The sequence below is a fragment of the Prionailurus viverrinus genome, chromosome D1, assembly GCF_022837055.1.
Source record: "Prionailurus viverrinus isolate Anna chromosome D1, UM_Priviv_1.0, whole genome shotgun sequence".
Lineage (NCBI taxonomy): Eukaryota > Metazoa > Chordata > Mammalia > Carnivora > Felidae > Prionailurus > Prionailurus viverrinus.
The window spans coordinates 97,197,895-97,204,460 of NC_062570.1; positions in this window are offsets into that span (position 1 = coordinate 97,197,895).

Here is a 6,566-nt window from a genome sequence, read left to right on the forward strand (position 1 = left end):
CAAGAGAAATGGAAGGATTCAGATGTATTTGGAGGTCGAATTGGCTGGGCTTCCTGATGGGTTATTAATGAGGGGCACACAGGAAAGGGAGGAATCAAGAGTGCGTTTCAGAGGTGGGACCGTGGACGATCGGTGCTGGGATTTGCGGAGACCAGGAAGCAGGAGGAACAGGTGTGCAGCAAGAGGCTGAGGAGAACAAGAGCTCTACGTGCGGTTGTGCAAGAAGAGAAGAGACATAAACACATGGATACGTGAATCGGGGAGTGATGGAGCAGATCCGATCTGGAATTATAAACTTGGGTGTCATCTCATTGAGAACGGGCAAGCCATGGGCTGGGAGAAGATGCTCACAATTCTATGTCTGGATGCAAAACGAACTCTCATCAAGATCACTATCAATACCACCAATGTCCATGCCGGACCATTATCAGTGGTAATGGGAGTATCACAGCCATCAGGGTCATCAACAGTTACAATCTCCATTACCACCATCATCACCACCACAATCATCAACATCACCACCACCGTCACCATCATCGCATCATCCTCCTCGTCGCCATCACCATGATAATCATCACCGCCGCGGCCGCTGTCATCAAAATCATCACCACGGCCGCCACCACTCTCGGTTTCACTATCAACACCACCAGCAACACCACCGTGCTAACCATCCCCATCAGCATTACTCTAACCATCACTGTAATCAGCTCTGTCACCATTGCCCCCACCTGTGCCGTCAATCACCATCACTGTCCCTATCACACTCTTATCACCAGCAGTGACAGCAATGTATCACTGTTACCACCCTCACCAGCATCACCACCATGATCCCCATTACCTCATAGCATACCACCACCCTGCCAATCACTATCGCTGGTGCAATTGCTTTCATCACCATTACACCATCACCCCCCCCATCACCACCAGTGTCACCAGGAACACCACCAATGCCATTGCCATCCTCACTGAAACCCTACAGTCATCACCTCCATCCTATCATCACCACCAGTGTCACCAGGAACACCACCAATGCCATTGCCATCCTCACTGTAACCCTACAGTCATCACCTCCATCCTATCATCACCACCAGTGTCACCATGAACACCACCAATGCCATTGCCATCCTCACTGAAACCCTACAGTCATCACCTCCATCCTATCATCACCACCAGTGTCACCATGAACACCACCAATGCCATTGCCATCCTCACTGAAACCCTACAGTCATCACCTCCATCCTATCATCACCACCAGTGTCACCATGAACACCACCAATGCCATTGCCATCCTCACTGTAACCCTACAGTCATCACCTCCATCCTATCATCACCACCAGTGTCACCATGAACACCACCAATGCCATTGCCATCCTCACTGAAACCCTACAGTCATCACCTCCATCCTATCATCACCACCAGTGTCACCATGAACACCACCAATGCCATTGCCATCCTCACTGTAACCCTACAGTCATCACCTCCATCCTATCATCACCACCAGTGTCACCAGGAACACCACCAATGCCATTGCCATCCTCACTGTAACCCTACAGTCATCACCTCCATCCTATCATCATCACCATCACCACCATCATCCCCCCATCACCACCATTGTAGCCACTACCATCACTGTTGCGCTCATCATGATTAGCTCCTGAATTTCATCCTTCCAGCAAAGCCAAAAGCCTTTCGCCTGGGAGCTCACTCATCTGTAGTATTCCTCGGTGATGTTGAGCTCACACTCTTTACTTTACAAATGGGGGTGACGGGAGACTCGAGCAGGGGAAGTACCTTGTTCAGGACGAGCCACGGAATAAGAGGTTTTGGGGCTGGCAATGGGGATTTGAGTCAGGGGTCCTGGAATTTACAGATGAGTTTGGAGAACAGGTCACTCTCAGAATCCATAGACACTGAATGAATCTTTCTAAGACAAGCTTCAAAGATACAGATAATCTGCTGCGAGCAAGACTCCAAAATCCAGTGGCATCAGTAAGATGGAAACTTATCTCTGTCTCGGGCCAGGCTGGCACGCCCAAGGTTGAGGGAGACCCAGACTTTCCGTCACAATCCTTCGTCACCCTCAGCATGCAGCTTCCCATTCACAGCCCAAGAAAGCTGTCCCAGTTCTCACAGCTGTGTCCCCGCTCCGGGCAGTGAAAGTAGGGGTGAGAAATGTATGCTCATATCCTGTGGGGACATGACTCAGAAGTTGTGCACATACTTCTCTGCACACCCGGTGGCCAGAGAGAGGGGCTTCTGTCCATCCAAAGTTTGGATTCTAATAATACGAATTATCATATTAACGCTGGTGGTCAGACGTCAGCAGCCTCATCTATTCACTCACCCTTGGAATCAGGTTTAAAAGGGTCCTGGAGTCAGAATGCCTGGATTCAAATGCTAATTTGATGACAATGGTGATGATGATAAAGTTGATGAGGGGCCCCTAGGTGGCTCAATCAGGTAAACATCTCAGCTCAGGTCTCGGTCTCATGGTTCCTGAGTCTGAGCCCTGCATCAGGCACTGACAGTGTGGACCCTGCTTGGAGGTGGTGGAGTGGATTGTCACGGTATGGCTAAGAATGGCGAGGCTGGTGGTGACGCCGATGATGTCGGTGGTGACACTGTTGATGGTGGCCGGTGACAGTGATGGTGGGTGTTCGTGATGGTCCTAGTGATCCTGTCGCTAAAGCTGATTTCTCTTTGGTGTGACTATTCAGGTAGGTGGGCCCAGCCGAGTGCACAGTTGAAACCCTGGTGCCTTCTGTTGTGTTGCTCAGCTCCCTCAACATTTGGTCGCTAGCTTGAGGTCTAAGATGGCTGCTGCAACTCCAGCCATCACATCTGTATTCTAGCCAGTGGGAACGCAGTGAGCAGGAGCAGGGGGCAGAGGAAAAGGCACTCTTCAGGCCTTTTAAGGGTACCACCTGGAAATTTTTGAAATAGAACTCAGACAACATTCTTTTAAATACAGCAATTGTGGATAAAGTTCATTATATGGCGATGTTCCTATCCATAAAGACCTGTAGGCGAATACCTCTCAGATCCAGAAAAAAGTATTTAAAGTTTTAAATCTCAGATCCAGATTTAAAGTTTGTTTGGGGGCACCTGGGTGGCTCTGTGAGTTAAGTGTCCCACTTTGGTTCAGGTCATTATCTCACGGTTTGTGAGTTCGAGCCCCACATCGACTCTCTGCTGTCAGCCCAGAGCCCACTTGGGATCCTCTGTCCCCCTCTGTCTCTGCCCCTCCCCGCTTGTGCTCTCTCTCTGTCTCTCTCAAAATAAATAAATCAACTTAAAAAAAATTGTTTTGTTTTGTTTGTTTTTAGATTCCAATGTACAACAGAGATCATACAGTATTTGTCTTTCTCTGACTTATTTTATTCAGCATAATGCCCTCAAGGTCCATCTATATTTTCACAAATGAAATGGCAAATTCTAATTCATTTTTATGACTGAATACTATACCATCATATGTCTATACCACAGTTTCTTTATCCATTCTTCCATCGATGGACACTTAGGTTGTTTCCACAGCATGACTATTGTAAATCACGCTGCATTGGACGTGGGGTGCACGTATGTTTTTGCATTCGTGTTTTCATGTTCTTCTGATAAACACCCAAAAGTTGAATTACTGAATTAGAGGGTAGTTCTGTTTTTAATTTTTGTGGAGCCCCCATACTGCTTTCCATGGTGGCCGCACCAGTTTGCATCCCCACCAACTGTGCACAAGGGCTCCCTTTTCTCCGCATCCTCGTCAGCACTCTGTTACCTTGTGTTTTTTTTTTTTTTTATTGTAGACATTCTGACAGGTGTGGGGTGCTAGCTCATTGTGGTTTTGATTTGAGTTTCCCTGATGATTAATGATGTAAGCATCTTTTCATTTACCTATTGGCCATCTGTGTGTCTTTTGGGGGAAAATGTCTATTCAGATCTGCTCATTTTTAAATCATATTGTTAATTTTTTTTTTTTTTTGCTATTAAATTGTGAGCTCTATATATTTCGGATACTAGCCCCTTATTAGTTATATGATTTGCACGTACATTCTCTCATTCGGTAGGTTGTCTTTTCATTTTGTTGACTGTTTCCTTCGCTGTGCAGTTTTTGTTTTGGGGGGTTCTTTTTTTGTTTTTTTGTTTTGTTTTTTTTTAATCTTATTCTTTTTTTTAACGTTTATTTATTTTTGAGACAGAGAGAGACAGAGCATCAACGGGGGGAGAGTCAGAGAGAGAGGGAGACACAGAATCAGAAGCAGCCTCCAGGCTCTGAGCTGTCAGCACAGAGCCCGACACGGGGCTCGAACTCATGGACTGCGAGATCACAACCTGAGCCGAAGTCGGACGCTTAACCGACTGAGCCACCCAGGTGCCCCTTTTTGTTTTTGTTTTTTTTTAACTTGACATGGTCTTATTTATGTTTGCTTTTGTTGCTTTTACTTTTGGTATCAGATTAAAAAAATCATTGCTAAGACCCATGTCAAGGAGCACTCCACCTACGTTTTCTTCTAGGAGTTTTATGGTTTCAGGTCTTACCTCCAAGTCTTCACTTGATCTCAGCCAAAAGGCCGAGAAGTGATTACCTTCAAGTCTTCAATCCATTTTGAGTTAATTTTTGTGTAAGATATAAGATGGTTTCTTTCTTTTGCATGTGGCTGTCCAATTTTCCCAGCACTGTTTGTTGAAGAGACTGTCCTTCCCCCCACTTTATATTCTTGGCTCCTTTGTTGTGAATTAATTGACCATATACACATGGGTTTAATTCTGGGCTCTCTATTCTCTTCCATAGGTCTATGTGTTCTGCAGTTTTCTTTTCTTGTAATGTCTTTGTCTGGTTTTGGTATTAGGGTAATGCTGGCTTCGTAGAATGAATTAGGAAGAAGTCCCTCTGTTTCTATTTTCTTTTACTTATATTTATAGCGAAATTTAGGACACGCACCAATGACCACGAAAATGGGTATGTTCATTATAAGGACAATGCTAAAAACAAGTCTCTGTTCTACCCAAGCCAGGAATTGTGACCCTGGGATAATGACTCAGCCTCTCTCTTCACTTTCCTCATGTGTAACCTACCATCAATCACAATAAACAGATCTCACCTATTCTCCTGTTCCAAGTGTCAAAGTACATGTTAAAGGCTTGGCATGGTGCCGAGGACATGGGAAGTGCTCATAATATTAAATATCACTATATCCAGGTCTATAATTTTATAGAGAGAGGTACGCTTCAGTGTAAAAATCTAATCCATGCCTGAAGTGGTAGGTCGTCCATGTTGCGTAGCGAGCGACTACATTCTTTTTTCTCTAAGAAGGAAAAATAATGCATTCCTAACCCACCCAGAATTCCCTACCAACTCCCCAAATATCACGTAAACATACAAAACAGTCTATGAACGATTTCTGTATGACATAAAACAGCGAAAACACCAATTGCCTAATCATTCCACCCCCCTAATGGATTCATTAGTCTGTCTGCTTGTCCCACTGGGCATGCCCGGTGCCGACCTGACGCTCAGGGGCTCCTTGGTGGACGAAGGTCGTCTGTCCACCACCCAACCGTTTTTCTAGGTTTTTCAGAAACATCATGTCATGCTCAAGAGATGTGGTAATGCATTCCAGAACCAGCTACACTCTTATAATCGTCCGTTACTTTCTCGGACATGAGGAAAAAGTATGTGCAGTAGGGTGGAGGCTCGTGAGGGGCCACAGGAATGGTCCCACCCTTTTGTTTCCTTTATTACCAGACTCTTCTATCAGTAGATTCGATTTTCTAGGTCTCTTGGCTCACCTTCTCTCTTCACAGGCATCGCCTCTTTCAGAGAAAACATTTATACCTACCAATGGGGGGACGACGATCATGGTGGCTCATGGCCCATTGGACTGTGTAGACACTGGATGTGGTTCTCCAGGAAGAACCGCAGAGATGCAATTGTGATTCACACTGGTCTCACTGGATCTGCCCGCAGTAGAGACGCCCTGATGGCACTTTCCTGCAGACTCCTTAGAGCTGGCTGCTTGCCGGGGTAAACATTTGTTCAAGTAGTGTGTGTGTGTGTGTGTGTGTGTCCCTCCCTCTCTTCAGGAAAAAATCTCATTCTGACATCTACAAAACAGCTGAGAGCCGGGCTGCCAGAGGAAGGGGGTGGCGGGCCCGAAGCCCCTCCCCACTGGACCACCACAGTGGACTCCAGGCACATCCTCAAAGACTACAAGGTGAATGTCACCATAAAGCTTGCTTTGAAAAGCACTGAACCAAATTCTTTCTATATTTCTATCATGGCAGCGGCTGCCAGAAAACCTAGTCGTCAGGTTCGGGCTCACCTGTAGGAGCTGATGTGGAATTCTGCCGTGTGACTTACTTTAACCAGTGGAATTGAGCAGAAGGGATTGGATGGGACGTCCGAGCAGGAGTTACGGGAGCCGTCATGGGGCTTGGCCACTGCCAAGAGCGTATCCCAGATAGGGGCCGATTTTTCCTCCTGAACCTATGAATGACAAAGACACAAGGAGCAGGGGCCACCTGACCCACAGCAATCTTCAGCCATCATTAACATACATGAGAAACAAACC